This window comes from Bos indicus x Bos taurus, chromosome 21, assembly GCF_003369695.1.
Source record: "Bos indicus x Bos taurus breed Angus x Brahman F1 hybrid chromosome 21, Bos_hybrid_MaternalHap_v2.0, whole genome shotgun sequence".
NCBI classification, from domain to species: domain Eukaryota; kingdom Metazoa; phylum Chordata; class Mammalia; order Artiodactyla; family Bovidae; genus Bos; species Bos indicus x Bos taurus.
In genome coordinates, this window is record NC_040096.1 from 20,623,397 (window position 1) to 20,640,830 (window position 17,434).

Consider the following 17,434-nt stretch of genomic DNA (forward strand, 5'->3'; position numbering starts at 1 on the left):
ACTTATTGGAAAAGACTCTGATGCTGGGAGGGATTGGGGCAGGAGGAGAAGGGGACAACAGAGGATGAGATGGCTGGATGGCATCACTGACTTGGACGTGAGTCTGAGTGAACTCCGGGAGTTGGTGATGGACAGGGAGGCCTGGAGTGCTGTGATTCACGGGGTCGCAAAGAGTCAGACACGACTGAGCGACTGAACTGACTGAATTGAAATATGTACCATAGCTTCTTTATCCATTCATCTGTTGATGGACATCCAGGTTGCTGAAGGCACAAACAGTTAACATAAAGAGTTAGAACTATGAGGGGGGGTCCCTCACTATAATCCTTTGAGTTTTTCTTTCCCAAAATGAAAAGAATATAGAGGAATAAATAAATGTTGAGGTTAAAAAATTTTTTTTAGGTAGCATGACAACAGAATGAAAAATAGAGCATCAGTGAAGGATTCTTTCTCTTCCTTCAACCTATATGTGAGTTCTCTCAAAGGCAGACCCAAAGATCTGGGGCTAACTTCAGGCTTGAAGGTTTATTTCTGTTCACATTTTAGGACTTCCACACCTTCAGAATAGGCAAGGGGCTTCAGGAGTTCCTGACAGATTTTATGCTGATTAGCCTTCAAAAGGATGAAACATGAGCCATTGCATGTTTGGATGGGTGAATAGGAAAAAGGAAGCTCCATTTTTCCTTGTCATAATCCTGAAATGTGTTGGAAAAAATTTAACATTGATACAAATACCACTGCCCATCTCTGGGTAAATCACCATTCCCATCTCACCCTGTGCTCTCTTTCTTCCCGCCCTATGGTGCCTTGGTAGGGTGGCCCTGTTTGCCCTAGAATAGTTGCCTTTCAAGTCAGTCAAGTGTTCTATTCTTGGTAAAAGCACATGCCAATGCAAAAGTAGTTTCAGACTCATAGAATTTTAGAACTGGTCCTAATGCCATAGACTGATGTGTCAGTGAGTGGAGAACTAGTCTTGCCTGAACGCCTGCCTACTCAGTGCCAGGCACTGTTGGTGTTTTGTTGTTGACGTTTAGTCACTAACTCAAGTCCGAATCTCCTGCAACCCCTGGTCAGTAGCCCTCCAGGTTCCTTTGTCCATGGATTTCCCAGGCAAGAATACTGGAGTGGGCTGCCATTTCCTTCTCCAGGGGATCTTCCTGACTCAGGGATTGAATCCGCACCTCCTGTGTTGGCAAGCAAATTCTTTACCACTGAGCCAGCAGGGAAGCCCAGGGGGTTGGGGAGTGGAGAGTTATTAAATCTTCTCATCAACTACTGTTCATCTCAGTTGCCAAAGCAAAAAATCTGGACCTAAGCAGAAAGGTTAAATGACTTGCTCAAGACCATGTAACCTGTACATGCCAACAGAGTTCTAGTTATGATTCCAAAGGCCACATTCTTCCAGTCTGCCTTCAACTGGGCGAGGGTCGTCTTAAGGACAGAAAGAACAGTGGGACAATAACTGAGATCCACACTGCCCCACATGTCCCAATCACATTTCCCTAGCTAGAAGAGGCCAGAGACGGCTGCCTCCTCATCCTTTCCTCCCCTTGCGGCTTGGTGACTAACCTGCCTCCTTTCTCGTGGGACACGACCCCAGATTTTGCCCTGGTGTCCTGGACTACAGGTGAGTCCATTGGTCGGCCTGAAGCCTTCAGACCCAGAAGCTGAACTACCTGCGTGCCTTCCTCCTCCCAAACCCAGACGACACTTGACTCTACCCCGCCCGGCAAGCCAGCTTGTGGTCACAATTGCCTCCCTATTTGCACCCTGCCTCAATCAGCATCACACAAGACCTATCTTTTAGCCCTCCTCTCTTTTCCCTGCCCCCTCCGCGCTGGCTTTATCCTATAGTTCCTTGGCCTATGGGCTAAAGACGTCAAAAATAACCAATTGTCTTGGAGTTCTTCGCTAAGGGCTCCGCCTCCGCTCTGAGGAGCAGGTCCGCTGACCAATGGGCTGCCCTCCGGGCGCAAAGAGAGCGCGGAGCTAGCAGAGCAGCCGCTGGGCTGCCCAATGAACAGGCTGGTTTCCGCGGTTAGGGGCGTGGCAGAAGCGGTGGTCAGGGGCGTGGCGGCAGTTGCTTGGGCGGGGCCGGTAGCGGCGGGAGCTGCACTGGCCAGGGGTTCCGGCTGTATTTCCATGACCGCCGGCGGCAGCCGTGGAGCTGCGGGAGCGCGACCGGGGGCGAGCTGGGCCGCTGTAGTCAACCAAGCGCAGGTAAAGCCACGGCCGAGCGAGCTCCGCTTTGCCGCGATCGAGCCCGCGATCAGTTGGGTCAAACCTCTGAGCCTCGAGATCCCTTGTCCTGGCTCGGCCCATCGCGCAGCTGCCTGAGAGCCCCGGATCCTCAGGGAGCCTGTTACCTGGCGCTGCGGGGGTCCCCAGGGCCGGCGGGGAGGGAGGCAGCCTGGATCACATAGGGTGGGATACGCCTTCCTGAAAGCCCTTTGTCCCTTGAAGCTTCAGATACCGAGGTTGGGGACATCCCCGACTGCGGCCTCCCTACCGGCCATTGGTCCATCAGTGCGCACTTGGGGGGTCTGGGGAGGGGGGGTCTGCCAGGCTTGGTGAGGAGATCTGGCAAAAGCATCTGTAAGGAGAGGGCCAAGGAATCTGATTACAGCCCCGAATATCCGAAGGGTCTCTGCGTTTTGGGGCTCCAGGGGCATACTCAGGACTGATGGGTTCAAGTTGTAAGGAGGCAGCTTTGACCCACTTGGAGGCGCACTTACTGAGCTCGGCTCCTTGCCAGGCACTGTTCTAGGCGCTTCGTGGTCTTTCCCCACAGTGAGAGCTGTCCAGCAGCACAGGCCCTGCTAGTCGGGGCAGCTGGCATCTCGACCTTGGAAGTGACCAGGCAGAGGCCAAGTGACAGCCACCTGCCAGGGATGCTTAGCCAGGACTCGAAAGGGACGACTGTGCCACCGACCTGTAAAGGCCCTTCTTCATGCATAGATGCACTCTGACTTTGAAGGCCTACCTCCAGAAGAATACTGCTGGGGGCTCACTAGTTTGAAAGAGGGTGTTGAATTCATTCCTAATGAACTGGTGGTCTCACTTTCCAGAGTGGATGTTAGCAAAGAGAACAGACCATAGGCAGAAGATAAGGTTTATTTAGACATCACGAAACTCCTTCCTTTGAACTCTCTTAATCTTCCTGATTCCTGTCTGGTCGCTTCACCTCCAGTGTGTCAGTTTCACCTGCATTCCAGTAACCGGATCCAAAGGCAGGCTCCAAGATCGGAGTCCTGAGAGATGCCTGGAGGTGGGAGGGACTGTAGATTTAATAGAGTTAATGTGATCTGGCCCAGAGCTTTTCGAGGGCCATTTCATTGCAACCACACAAAGCAGTGTCCAGAAGAGAAACCATACAGCCTCCCTTTCACTACCCTCTTTCACTTGCCTGAATGGAGAGGACATAATAATCTTCTGAAGGTCAGGAGATAGAGGAGGAACCTTAATAGCAAGTGTGCTGCCTGTTGTAGGGTGAATTCGCCTTTGACTAACCCAGTCAGAAAGCAGACCGGTCCATACACTGCTGATTGTCAGCATGGACTTGTGGAATTTTAGAGCTGAAGACACCTTAGGTAGAGCTCATCTAATCAGCCTTCCCAATGCACAGGTGAGGGAATGAAAGCCTGGGGAGGTCTCAGGACTGACTGGTCATCACAGAACCATGACTAAAGGTTAATCTGTTGACCTTGGGTCTAGCAAGTGCATGATTTGTATTTCACTCCTAGCTCCTTTTCTCACTCTTCTGAGTTGAAATTCTAGGGGTGGGGTGCAGAGACGTTAAGGGCACAGATTTTGAGGCCAGGGTGCCTGGATTTGAACCCTAGCTTTGCTTTGGACTGGCTATCACCTCGGGCAAGTCACTTAACCTCTCTGTGCCTCTGTTTGTTGCTGTTTACTCCACTCTCTGTGACCCCACGAACCATAGCATGCCAGGCTCCTCTGTCCACGGAATTTTCCAGGCAAGAATACTGGAGTGGGTTGTTGCCATTTCCTTTTCCAGGGGATTTTCTCAACCTAGGGATTGAACCCACATCTCCTGCATTGGCAGGTGATCCACCAGGGAAGCCCGTGCCTCTGCTTGTTCACCTCTGAAACAAGAAAAATAATGGTACTTAGATTAGAGGTTGCTTTGAGGTTTTGATGTCAGAAGCAGTTAGAGCAGTGCCTGGCACACAACAAACATTATGGATTTGCTAAATATGGTCTTCTATTGCCTTTTTAATCCTTATTTTCTTTGTACTTACCCCCCAGTATTTTCTATCAGGCTCTGATTTTTTCCCCTGCCTCCACTCGCCCAGTTCATTAAACATATTCCAGATTTCATTGTAGCACAGATGTCTGTGGGGTTTTTCAAGTCACATCACATTTTATTTCTTATTTATTGCTTATTTTTCTGTCTTTTATTGAATCAGGTAATTCATTGTCTCTGTTAGTCCTCTCCTTGCAATTATACTCTTTTTCAGACTCCATATCTCGTTCTCGTTAAAAGAGGGCGAAAAACCCCCCAAAGTGATAAACACCCTGATAATATCAGTTTCCACGGCATTCTTCCAAATATCTATCCCCCCTGCTCGGCCCTTCGTCCCAGTTGTCAGTGTGATGCAGCGTGATTATAAATGGGTGAACATTTTTAGATTAAGATTTCATGAGCCACTGTATTAAGTGCTTTTCGGAAGTTCAGGGATCGTGTGTCAAATGCATTTAAGTAAGTTACTTAGTCATGGGAGGAGGGAGAGCACCAGCAGCGCCTGCCTTCCCTGGCAGAAGCACAAGTGTGTGACTGATTCTTGCTGGTAATCTAGCTCTTTCACTAATTTCACTGCGTTTTTCCTGTTCTTTTCTTGAGCTTGAAATAAACCAGATGGCACGTGCAGTGGAATGGTTCTTTCCCTCTTGTCTTATTTGGGGAAATCCCCTTTCTTTCTCTTTGCTTTCACCTTCACTTCCTTTATCAGCTTCACGGGGCTGATAAATATCTACTCTCAATCTGCCAGCCAATTCCCTTTTCATCGGAAGGTAACCTGTCGTCTTTATTTCTTGCAGGAATCTGGTCACTTTTGGTTTTTCCCTTCTCTGTTTTTACATGTTTTCTAGAATGAACCAAAGATGATCGCTGTTCATTGATTCGCACCTTCCTTACAACTGATTCTGAGTTTGGGTTTTTGTTTGTGTTATTTTGTTTAGGACATTCTAGACCTCAGCCATCTTAGAATAATTGTTGTAGTTTCTTTGTGTATTAATATAGGCCCTTTTCTCTCTTGCTTTCTTTTCTTGTAACTTCTGGGTGGAAGGGCTTCTCATTTGCTGTTGTTTCTTGTGTGTGTGTGTCTGAGTTTCTGGGTCATGTCCAACTCTGCGACCCCATGGGCTGTAGCCCGCCAGTCTCCTCTGCCCATGGATTCTCCAGCCAAGAATACTGGAGAGGGTTGCCATTCCCTTCTTCCATTTCCACTTTTTTCCTGGGAATCTCTGGCAGGGACCATGGAGAGTATAGTAGTTCCCCACCACCCTTGTCCCAAGCTCCTGTCCACACCTCAAAATAATTTCTTTGGTCCTAGGGAAGACCGTGGTGAAGTCTTATTCTTTTCATGAAACCTGGCTCTTTGAAAAACCCTAGGAGAGAGAGCCTTCTAATACAATGGAATTCATGTGGCAGAATTTCTGCTACAACCTTCTACTTACAACAGAATGATTTTCTTTTTTTTTTTTTTGCAGTGTGGGTTTTGAGTACTTTTTGACCAATTTAGGCGTATAGATGACTGGGGCAAGGGGTGTTTCAGCCTTCCTGTATCATCTTAGGCTATACTGTCCCTAGGAACAGAGTGCAGGGAGTTCATGCCACCTCTTCTTGCGCTCTGGCATGAGGTTCATAGTGGCTCTGCATGTTCTAACCTTTTTGGCTGGTGCTTGATGTTTTTTAACCCACAAGCTGCTATTTTTGTACTGATACCCTGCAGGTGCTGACATCTCCCTTCAGGATCATTTTCCTATCTGCATGTTTGTTTTTGTGGTCTTGGTTCCAAGGCATCATGTTTTTGGATTATATGTTTTCTATTTATAAAAGGGGGGTGTGGACAGGCCACTAGACCTATTGTTACCCATGAGGCTGGCGCACTGGACCCAGCTGGGTGCAGAGCATGTGACCCAAGGAACTGTTTTATGATCTTTTGTGGTAGTTAAGTAACAGCCAGGTAAAGAGCTTATTAGAGAATTAGAACTGATACCCTTGGGTTTGCCTGGTTTCTGATTTTCTTTTGTTTTCTTTCAAGCGGAGGTTCATTAAGTTCAACAAACTGAGCATCTGGTGTGTGCCAGGAAGACAGCTGTCCAGATTAACAAGGGTGTTTGGTTTTGCTGCAGAAAGACTATGCTGGGTTTATTATTATTATTTTAGATTTTTCAGTGTTTGTATTGCAAAAAAAAAAAATTTAGTAGGTAACGCATCTACATGATGAAAGAAAATATTCAAAAGTCACAAAAGTGAGGCAGGAACTACATCTCTGCCCGTCCCTGACCGCCGCCACCTGGTTTTATTCCTTAGAGGCACCACTCTTACTGGTTTTTCATCTTCCAGAGGTGTTCCGGGCACAGCCAAGATACTTTATAACATCTATTAGCAAATGCATTATGATTATCTTTCCCTTTTACACAAATGGTAGCAGACGATACATGCCCTTTTCCACTCAGTATTTCTTTGCAGTACAGGAAGAGCTTCAGTATCCTTTTTCACAAAGGTGATCTATTTTAAATATTCGATTCTGTTACCAAGGCTGCTAAGAACCAGTCTTATTTAGGCAATAGCTTCACATGGAGATCCTAAGGCATTTCTGTGGATGTTGGAGGGCAAATATTTTTCTCCTCTATGTCCTATAGCTCTGAGCCTTGGAGGAGGCTAGGTGAGGGGGAGGGCCTCTCCTGAAGGTCCTCCTATGAAGGGAGAGTGGGACATTGAAAAATGAACGTTGGACCTTAGGCCCTTGGCCTGCGCTCTGGGCAGAAGGTGCTGGAATCACCTGGGAAAGCTTGCTGTGCTTTCTCTGGTCTCCAGGGAAAGCTCTGGGCCTTCCTGATTGGCCTTTCGGCATCTCTACCACGTCTAATCCGTCTCCTACACCCCAGCCCCGGCTCTGTGTTCGCCTTAGGCATAAGAAGGGGAACCCTCCCTTCTTGACACAACGTCCTGTCTGGTCGGCTTTGTTAAGCCCCGGCCCTTCCTTTCCCTCACCCCAGGAAAAACCAGCTCTCACACCTGTGCCTCTGTGAAGCATCCTTCCCAAACAATATTTGGGAATATAATTTTTTTCTCTCCTCAGAAGTCTTTCCCATTCTCCATATCACTTTGTCATCTCCAAGGCCTCTGAGACTCACGTGGCCTTGCTAGGCTCTTGATGATTACTCTAAAGAGAGTTTAGGGGGTCTTTGTGTTTGAATTTTCTCTGGCTGCAATTGTGTTTTTCTAACCACACTGATTTAAACATGGTCTTATGGTCCTCAGTGGCTTCCATCTTGCCTGCTGCTTTATTTTTCCCTTTTCTTTAAAATCTGCCTTAATCTTCATCTTGTTTTTATTTCCCTCCGAATCTAATTTAGAGTCACCTTGACCTTGCTTTGAATCTTCATAATGTCAGTCAGCCAGTCTAACGGAGAATCGTTGCATTCTGATCTTTGCTCCTCCCTAGGCGTCTACATTCTCAATCAGTTGTGCCATAGCTGCTGTGTGATGTAATATGAGAGGGGATGATGTTATCAGTCAGCTTCTGGAGGTAGAATAGTTACAAGCTTTGAAAAACCACCCCATATCTGCATAGTCACGCTAGGCATGTATTTGTGTACTTTACTTAGTCATATCAGTGACAACAGTTAAAAAAAATCAGGAAGTCCAACACAGGATTGCCGAATTTTGTTTTTCAAATAGGGAAATAAAAAAGCTCTGTTCTCTTCCATCATCACCGTCATTTCTTAAGAAAAGACATTTTAACACCAAAAATGAGGGAGGGTCCACCTCCCAGAATAAAGAGCAGCCTTCTAAACAGAACGTATTTAGATTGATTAAAAAGGTGGAGGGCTTCCCTGGTGGGCTAGTGGATAAGAATCCGCCTGCCAGTGCAGGGATGTGTGTTAGTCACTCAGTCACGTCCAACTCTTTGCGACCCCATGGGCTGTAGCCCACCAGGCTCTTCTGTCCATGGGGTTCTCCCGGCAAGAATACTGAAGTGGATTGCCATTTCCTCTCCAGGGGATCTTCCCGACCCAGGGATAGAACCTGGGTCTCCTGCACTGCAGGCAGATTCTTTACCATCTGAGCCACCAGGAAAGCCAGTACAGGAGACATGGGTTCAATCGCTGGTCCTGGAAAATCCCAGATGTCATGGGGCAGCCAAGCCCATGAGCTACAGTGAGAGAAGCCACCACAGTGAGAAGCCCAAGCACCCCTACAGAGTAGCCTGTGCACAGCAACAAAGACCCAGTGGAGCCAAAAGTTTAAGTACATAAATAATTGTTTGAAACAGTTTTGCTAATGGAAATTGAATCATGGCATTTGAGAGGGTCTGAAGTAGAGGATTCTATTCAAGGAAGGTTCCACTTTTTCAGTTTCCTTAAACAGTGCCAGCTTTTCTTCTGCTGGGAAACAAGGCCATTCACTTAAGCTAACCTAGCTGTGGCATCATTTGGTGCAGTTTTTGCCCAGTTTCTTTTAGGGGATACAGACCACATAATGTCAATATGTGATGGTGCCGTCAGAGTGATGCGAGCTGACTCATGGGAGTCAGGGTACGTTCATGTCTTACATGTGTTCTCTGGTAGTTCACTGGTTAGGGCTCTGCGCTCCCACTGCCAAGGGCCTGAGTTCAATCCCTGGTTGGAGAACTAAGATCCTGCAAGCTGTGGCAAAAAAAAAAACTAAACCACAGTAATAAAGTGCCGTGTTGTAGTTCTTAAGGAAGAGGCGTGGGGGAAGCCAGGGTGGGACCTCCACAGCTTGGAATGAGGCCCTTTGATGTGATGTCTTTTGAAGTGTATGTTTACACGTATTAAATTCTTGATGTAATATGTCAGGGGGTGGCTCATATTGTTTCTGAGATGCAATGTGACTTTTCATTTGAGTCCCCATGGCACCCTCTGCTCTCCTCCAGCAGTCAGTACCACGACATTCCTTCTGGGTTACAGATATGTCCCAATCCAAGACCAAGGGTATGTCCTTGATTTTCTTTGAGTTCTCCTTAAATTAAGAACACTCAGACTTTTAGAGTTCATATTAATGATAATTGGCAATATTTTAAAGGTATGCCTGGATCACTGGGATGACCATATTATATTAGGGTCCAGCCAGGCCACCTCAGTGCCTCTTATTATTTTTTTTAAAAATTTTTAAATTTCTATTTTTATTTATTTATTTGGCTGCACCAGGTCTTAACTGGACTCTTAACCACTGGACCTGGAGAAGGAAATGGCAACCCACCCTAGTAATCTTGCCTGGAGAATCCCATGGGCAGAGGAGCCTGGCAGGCTACAGTCCACGGGGCCACAAGAGTCGGACACGACTTAGCAACTAAACAACCAAACAACCAAAATCAACCACTGGACCACCGGGGAGGTCCCTCAGTGCCATTTGTGTATAAATTTCTGGTAACTTAGAGCCAGGTTAACCTGCTATGAGAAAAACACAGAGACAGACTTAGTGTGGAGAAAAGATGGTGTCAGATGAAGCCAAGTGTGCAAATGAAGGCTGAAACAGGGGTTCCAGCAGAGGAAAGTGGTGTAGTCGAGTGTAGTCAATCTGAATTATACTCTTTGGGTAATTTTATTTGTTTTTCTTTGTACATTCATTTTAGTCTCCATAATTGGAAAAGTGCTAAGGTAAATTTATGCCTGGTTTTATGTTTATATGTTTTAAGAAATAGTATAGGAAATAATAATTGAATAAAAGTAATTCAATGTAAAGACTTCTCTGGCGGTCCAGTGATTAAAACTCTGGGCTCCCAAGACAGAGGGTTCGAGTTCTATCCTTGGTTGAGGAACTAAGATCCCACATGCTACTCAGTGTGTCCAATAAATACATAAATTAGAGCTCCTTTCTTCTGGGGTCCCTGCATTTAAAAAAGAAAACAAAGCAATTTGATGTAAGAATCGAATAAAAGGCAGGACTATTTTTTTTCCCATAGAGGGGGCCACCTGGCCCCTGAGTTTGAAATACCCCAGTGGAAATCTAACCTCAAGACAGAGGTTTCCAGTCACATTTGTGTCATGCATGGCTCCTTTCCACATGTTTTTGTTGAACACTTTAGAAATACCCTTTGAGTCTGTTCCTTGCTTTGTTCACTTAACGAGGGGCAATGCGTTTTAGCAAATCTCCGCATGTATTGTTTGGCATCCTGTTCACTTTTCTCCAATACCCAGCTATGACATTACTGCTCTCAAGAAATTCAGGAAAGCACAGTATTCCCAGGATGACGTGATAGCACTGAAGTGGTTTTTTTTTTTTTGGCCACACCACAGAGCATGTGGGATCTTAGTTCCCCAACCAGGGATCAAACCCTCACCCTTGCCTTCGAAGCTCAGAGTCTTAACCACTGGATCTTCAGGGGAGTCCCTGCTCTGGCGTCTTTCAATAAACATTTACTGAGCCCTCTCTTTGGGGGGCCTCTACCATCCAGGCTCCTCTCTGGGGACTGGACACCCTCTGTCCCACTGTTGGCCCCTTGTTTGGCCCAGAGGTGGATTTCCATGAATGCTTGCTGAGCTTCCAGCCCCTCCCAGCTATAGCTTCCTGTGTGGCCTGGACTGTAGGCTTCAGCTTCTCAGATTCCGAATACCCCAGCTGCAATTCCCGTTTCTATTCTGATCATGTAAATAAAGTGCTCGCTCACTCTTGTCAATGACATTAAAAAATGTGCCCTTCTAAATAGTAAGATGATGGAAAGTGCCAAGGAGATGATAGTCAAGCATACTTTTTTCCCAATTTAGAAAACTCAGTCCCTTTCACTTGGTCTGTCATTAATGTCACCCATCACTCTATTTATTGCCTCTACATAGCTGGATGTTACCCTAAAATTGCGAGAGAAATCTTGACTTTGCCACCAAAGAGCCTGTGAGGGGAATGCATATTTCCGGAAGCCCCTCTTTGATGGGAGAGGATGTGCAGAGCTGCTGTCAGTGGAGCCAAAGGGATCAGGATCCATCCAGCTCTGTGAAAGCTCTCTAAGACAGACAGGTGGCTTGTTTCTCTGTATTCCTAGAGCCCTTCCCAGGCCTGGCCCAGGGGGGGTCTCCAGGCCTCAGCCTCCTCCTCCCTGGCATTAGTAATAACTCACAGAACTGTCATGAGTACCGAGTGAGGTAATGTCTGAGGACGCACTCTGTAAACAATAAATTCCATATAGGTCTCTACTGTCAACACCGGTGCACTTTGTGACTTGTTTGAGGATTAACCAATGTAATGTATTAATATTTAGCTCACAAGCATTTGATTAACTGTAGAGCTACACAAATAGGAATTTTGTTTTCATCTGGTTCTACTCCTTCCTTTTGAAGAGACAGTGACTTGTTAGTTAGAATTAGCCAGAGAGCACTTACTGGATTTCAGAGTGAGGGTCTTTGACCCCTAATGTGTGAATCATAAACTTTATAAATTCTCTGGGGGAGCTAATAGACAAGCTACAGGTCAGGAATGGGTACGGGAATGTGTAGAATGTCTGTGATCTGCTCATCACCTGCATGAGATGGTTAAATTGGGGTTGCTGGTGATCGCTCACAAGCAAGTTCAGGACCTGGACTAATCAGGCTTGAAGAGACCTACACTTTGGGCTCTGCCCTGGGACCCTCTAGTCCAGTTGGATAAATCAATTTCCTCTTTTGCCACATCTGGTGGACACACCATTGCCAAGTCATCGTGTTTGCATCTAGCGTTTTTGTGGTAACAGCAGGACACTCTATCATCCCCATTTTAATGGGTAAGGAAACTGAGGTGCAAAGAGGTTAAGAAACTTGCCCCAAGTCATACAACCAGTCAGTGGTAGGATTGTGATTCTGGACAAATCGCTCTGCCCCCAAAGCCTGCCACCCTACTGTGAGCAGCCTCACTACCCCACCACCCCTGCACACCTATGGGAGCATCTCCATGAAGCAGAAATCTTTGTAACAAGACTTGTTCTGACCTATTTACACAAACCTGTTCCGAATGTCACAGATGTTTAAGAAAGCATTTTTCCATTTTTCTTAGATATTAAAAATGATCTTGGGGACTTCCCTCGTGGTCCAGTGGTTAAGACCATGCGCTCCTAATGCAGGGGGAGTGGTCAGAGATCCCTGGTCAGAGAACTAAGATCCCACATGCCATAGGGAACAGCCTAAAAAAAGAGATCCCTATTTGTTAAAATCCCATTAACTTCTCAGTCTAGGTTAACCTTCGGATTAGTTGTATTCAGATTTAAATTTTCTAGCTCAAATAAGCTTATGCCGACAGTTTTGTTGCATTGGGTGTTTTGGAGTAGGAAGCAGGTGCCGGGAGTCTTCTAATGGTGTTTCAGTATTTATCTGAATGCCAACAATTAATGGGTAGTTTTCTGCTACCTTCTCTTTGGGTATCTTTCCTTTCTTCTGCTACATAGAACAGCCTGTTTATTAATGGCTCAATCCATTAATAAATATTTACAGAGTGCTGCCCCCTCCCTTGCTCCCGTGCTCCACACTCTGAATTGAAACTTGTATAGAATTGTACACTGAGGATTGAATTAGCAGGGCGTGGACCAGAATCCCCAGCAGAGATCAAAGGGACATGAATCATCACTTTTATGTGGCAGTGAGGCTTGCTGATTTTCTAGTCATGAAGAAGTATCTGGAAAACACAAAGGTAGGAAACAGGACGTTTTTGAGGGCCTGGAGGGGATAGTCCTCAACTGAAGACTCCTGAATACTTCAGCAGATTGTCTAAAAACTACTGCAATGTCATGGCAACTTGGGGCGATGTTCACGAGGTGAATGACAATGCTTGTCCAACATCCTACAGGTCGGGTTACACCCAGCCAAACAAGGGCTTCTCATACCTACCGAGGCACATCTGTCCCCCAGTGGGCCAGCCCACTGGGCTCCACCAGGGCACCATCTTCCAAGCTGTTGTCTAGAATTCCCCCTGGAAGTAAAGCCCTGAAGCTTCTTCCACAGTGACCCACTCCCACTGCTCCCAGACCCATTCCTCCTGTCCTACCTGCCAGTTTCCTGGTTGTCCAGGATCTTCAGGCCTTGGCTCCACTCCTGAGCCCAGCTTGAGGTCTGCACCCACCCCTTCTTTCCCTCTTTTCTGTTCCCTCCCTTCCCTAGATGGCTCTCTAGCCATCTGAGTCCCCCTCCTCCTTCTTCTTGCCTCCTTTGAGTTCCTCCAGTATTCATAGTTGGAACTTAGGATTTCATTCTTCATTATATATGGGTTTGCACTGTTTGCTCATTATTTCCTGGACGCCATGTATTGTACTTCTTTCATAGTCCCCATAGGGCTTAGAGTGAAGCTGATGCCTTTGGTACCTGTGGGGAGCAGAGTGGAATGTCAGAAGTGGGATGTAGTTTTGCAAATAGCTCCCCCAGTGATATTGACACACTTTGGGTGGTGGGGGTGGGGTGTCTGTCCCCTACTTTTAAAAAGTGAAAATTGGAATTGTTAGTCACTCAGTCGTGTCCAGCTCTTTGCAACCCCACGGACTGTAGCCTGGCAGTCTCCTCTATCCATGGGATTTCTCAGACAAGAATACTGGAGTGGGTTGTCATTCCATTCTCCAGGAGGATCTTCCTGACCCAGGGATTGAAGCCTGGTCTCCTGCGTTGCAGGCAGATTCTTTACCATCTGAGCCACCCAGGAAGCCCCTACTTTTACAAACCACTGCTTTATCCTTGAGGGTGCATCCAACTTACACAAGTAAATCAATTTGGGGAAAATGGGATCATTTTCGCAATAATGGAGAAACATTTCCCTCATTTCCAGTGAAATCTAACTTACCTTCCAGGAAACTAATGTTTGGCATCACATAGGCGCAGGGAAAGCCCAGCAGAGGAAGACCACCTGTAAACTGAGCTCGTGGCTGAGTCTCTGCTCCCTGGGAGGCTCACCTGCCTTCGGTGGAGGTGGAGATGGACTCAGATCAAATGCCTGCCTGAACAGGCAAAATTTAAACAAAAACCGAAGGAGGAAGGCTGCTGGGCCACTAGGAATAACAATGGAGACTTGCCTTCAGGCTTTAAAGAAGGCAGAGAACTCTCATTTGCTTAGTGGGAGGACTGGGAGGAAAGTGCAGAACAACAGTGTGACGTTTGTGTTGGATGGACGAGGAGACAGGAACTTTTGAGAACGTGAACCTCCTTCTGTTTAGCTAAGACCTCAAAATATATCAACCCAGAGAGCTGCCCTTTTCATGTCAGAGCCTCTGAATTTTTATTCTTCTAGATTTTCAGGGTCCTTGGTAGAAAGATCTGACGAAGTCAAGCTCAAGACTGCCTAGGGACCAACTCCCCTGTTCTTCATATGTTGAGAACTCCCTAGCTCTTTCTTTCTTTAAACAATTTTATTTGTTTATTTTTGACTGTGCTGGCCCTTCCTTGCATGGGCTTCTCTTTGTGGTGGCTTCTCTTGTTGCAGAGCACAGGCTCTAGTTGTGGCCCGCAGGTTTAGTTGCTGCTCGGCATATGAGATCTTCCCAGACCAGGGACTGAACCTGTATCCCCTACATTGGCAGGCGGATTCTTATCCACTGTGCCACCACGAAAGTCCTCGAGCTGTTTCTTTACATTTTTATAATCTTGAAATATATAATAAGGCAGATTTCCTGTAAAAAGCTCTAAGCATTTTGCGAACCGTGTCTTGAGTGTATTGGTATTTTATAATTACAAAGCATTTTCTTAACCAACATAATTTCACCAACTTCTTTCCCTCCATAGTGTGTAATGTAATCTCCCCTCCCCTACTTGATAGAAGAAAAAGTGAACTTTCATGAAATGTAAGTAGTTCACTCAAAGTCACTTGGAACAACCTAAACTCAAACCCAAGGCCTATGACTCTAAAATCTATGTTATTTGAACTGAATTTTTAAAAATGGACAGAGGTTCTGAATAGATGTTTTTTCCAAAGAAGATATGCAGATGGCCAACAAACACATGAAAAGACGCTCAACATTGCTAATCATCAGATATACGCAAATCAGAATCCCAATGAGACATCACCTCACACCTGTCAAAATGGCTGTTATCAAAAAGAGAACACATAAATGTTGGTGAGGATGTGGAGAAAGGAGGGTCCTCGCGCACTGTTGGTGGGAGTGTAAACTGGTGCAGCCACTGTGGAAAACAGTTGGAGTTTCCTCAAAAAATTATAAATAGTCCTACCATATGATCCAGCATTTCCATTTCTGGGTATATATCAGAAGAAAACAAAAACACTAATTAGAAAAGATATATGCACACTGATGTTCCTTGCAGCATTATTTACAATCGGATTTCCCTGCTGGCTCAGTGGTAAAGAATCCAGCTGCCAATGCAGGAGACTCAAGTTCAATCTCTGGGTCAAGAAGATCCCGTGGAGAAGGAAATGGCAATCCATTCCAGTATTATTGCCTGGGAAATCCCATGGACAGAGGAGCCTGGCAGGCTACAGTCCATGGGGTCACAAGAGTCAGACACGACTTAGTGACTAAACAACAAAAATATGGATGTAATCTAAGTGCCCACCAATAGATGAATGGATTAAGAAGATATAGTACATATGCACAGTGGAATATTACTCAGCTATAATAAAGAATGAAATCTTGCCGTTTGCAACAACATGGATGGACCCCGAGGGTACTATGCTAAGGAAATAAGTCAGACAAAAACAAAACACTGTATGATTTCACTTATATGTGGAATCTGAAAAACAAAACAGATGAAGAAACAAAACAGAAACAGAGATAAAGAGAACAAACAGGTGGTTGCTTGAAGGGAGGCGGGTGGGGGGAAGAAGGAAATAGGTGAGGGAGATTTAAGAGTACCAACTTCCAGTTGCAAAATAAATGAATCACTGGTGTGAAATGTACAATGTGGGGAACATAGTGAATGACTGTTTAATATCTCATGTGGTGATATATCGTAACTAGATTTAAGGTGATCATTTTTTAAAAGTATGGACAGATTGAATCACTTGGTTGTATAACAGGAAGTGATATAGTGTTACAGGTCAGTTTTACTTCAAGAACATATGGGCAAACTCATGGAAAAAGAGATCAGTTGTGTGCTTACCAGAGGCAGGTGGCAGGAGGAGGGGAAATTGACTGAAGAAGGGCAAAAGATACAAACAAAGGTCCTAAGATTAAAATGCACTAGGGGTGTAATATACAACATGAAATATGAAAGTTGTTCAGAAAGTAAATTCTAAAAGTTCTCATCACAAAGAAAAAGTTTTTTTTTTTTTTTATATTTCTTAATTTTTGTTTCTGTATGAGGTGATGGAGCTTCACTGAACTTATTGCAATCGTCATTTCACGATGTAAATCAAGTCCTTATGCTGTTCACCTTAAACACATGCAGTGCTGTACGTCCAATACATCTCAATGAAAGAAAGAATAAATGGAAGGGAAAAAAAAATCTTTTGTCATTTGATTATACCACAGGGGCTCTTAGGGTAAACTTCAAAATCCCCAGAGAGGGCAAGTGATCTACTCAGAGCTGCACAGCACAGCCCATGCTCAGATTAGGGACTAGCATCTCATACCACCAGAAGTACATCGTATGGAGACGCTAATGGGATGGGATCCCCTTCCTCTTCTGAGAGCCAGAATCCAGCACATCTGGGTCCTTCCACTTGAGCTGTGACCTGGACGCTGGGGACAAAGCTCTATTTAGCTCTCAGAAACGGCAGAACTGATGGCAGAGGCTGGGTAGGGGCTCCCTGGAGGCCTGTGAAGCCCCAGAAGGGTGAATGTCTCGAGATACCCTGCCCTTCATTTTTAGCCTAAAGGCCTGAGTATGAGTCAGTGCGTCCTATGGGTCTGCATTTAGCTGGTGGATTTGTCTTCCGGGACGTGGGTACTTGTCTCTGGAATCCACATGACCTTTAAGCTTACTGCTCCAAGCCTGCAGGAGATCCTGTGTCTAGTCCCAGAGCCCGAGGTATATGTTAATAAAACAGAAGTAAGTAAAGCATGCCTTACACTGCATACCCTTGCCCCTAGAACCTTCTCTCCCTCTTGGAAGGACAGGGAGTCCAGAACCTTTCCTGCTTTCTAGGCCAAGCCCTGAGGGGAGCTACTGTTCTCACTACTGGCAGAAGGCTGAGCACTAAAGAATTGATGCTTTCGAACTGTGGTGTTGGAGAAGACTCTTGCGAGTCCCTTGGACAGCAAGGAGAGCCAACCAGTCAATCCTAAAGGGAATCAATCCTGAATATTCATTGGAAGGACTG

The 17,434-nt window shown here is 45.8% G+C and overlaps 1 protein-coding gene across 1 annotated transcript in view; it reads left to right on the forward strand.

Moving 5' to 3' along the window:
• Window positions 1–1,974: 1,974 nt before the first annotated feature.
• ABHD2 (abhydrolase domain containing 2) overlaps window positions 1,975–17,434 on the forward strand; it is a 114,146-nt gene continuing 98,686 nt past the window's right edge. The window contains exon 1 of the mRNA XM_027521700.1: window positions 1,975–2,220. The gene's annotated coding sequence lies outside the window, so the exon portion shown is untranslated. The remainder of the gene's footprint in view (window positions 2,221–17,434) is intronic.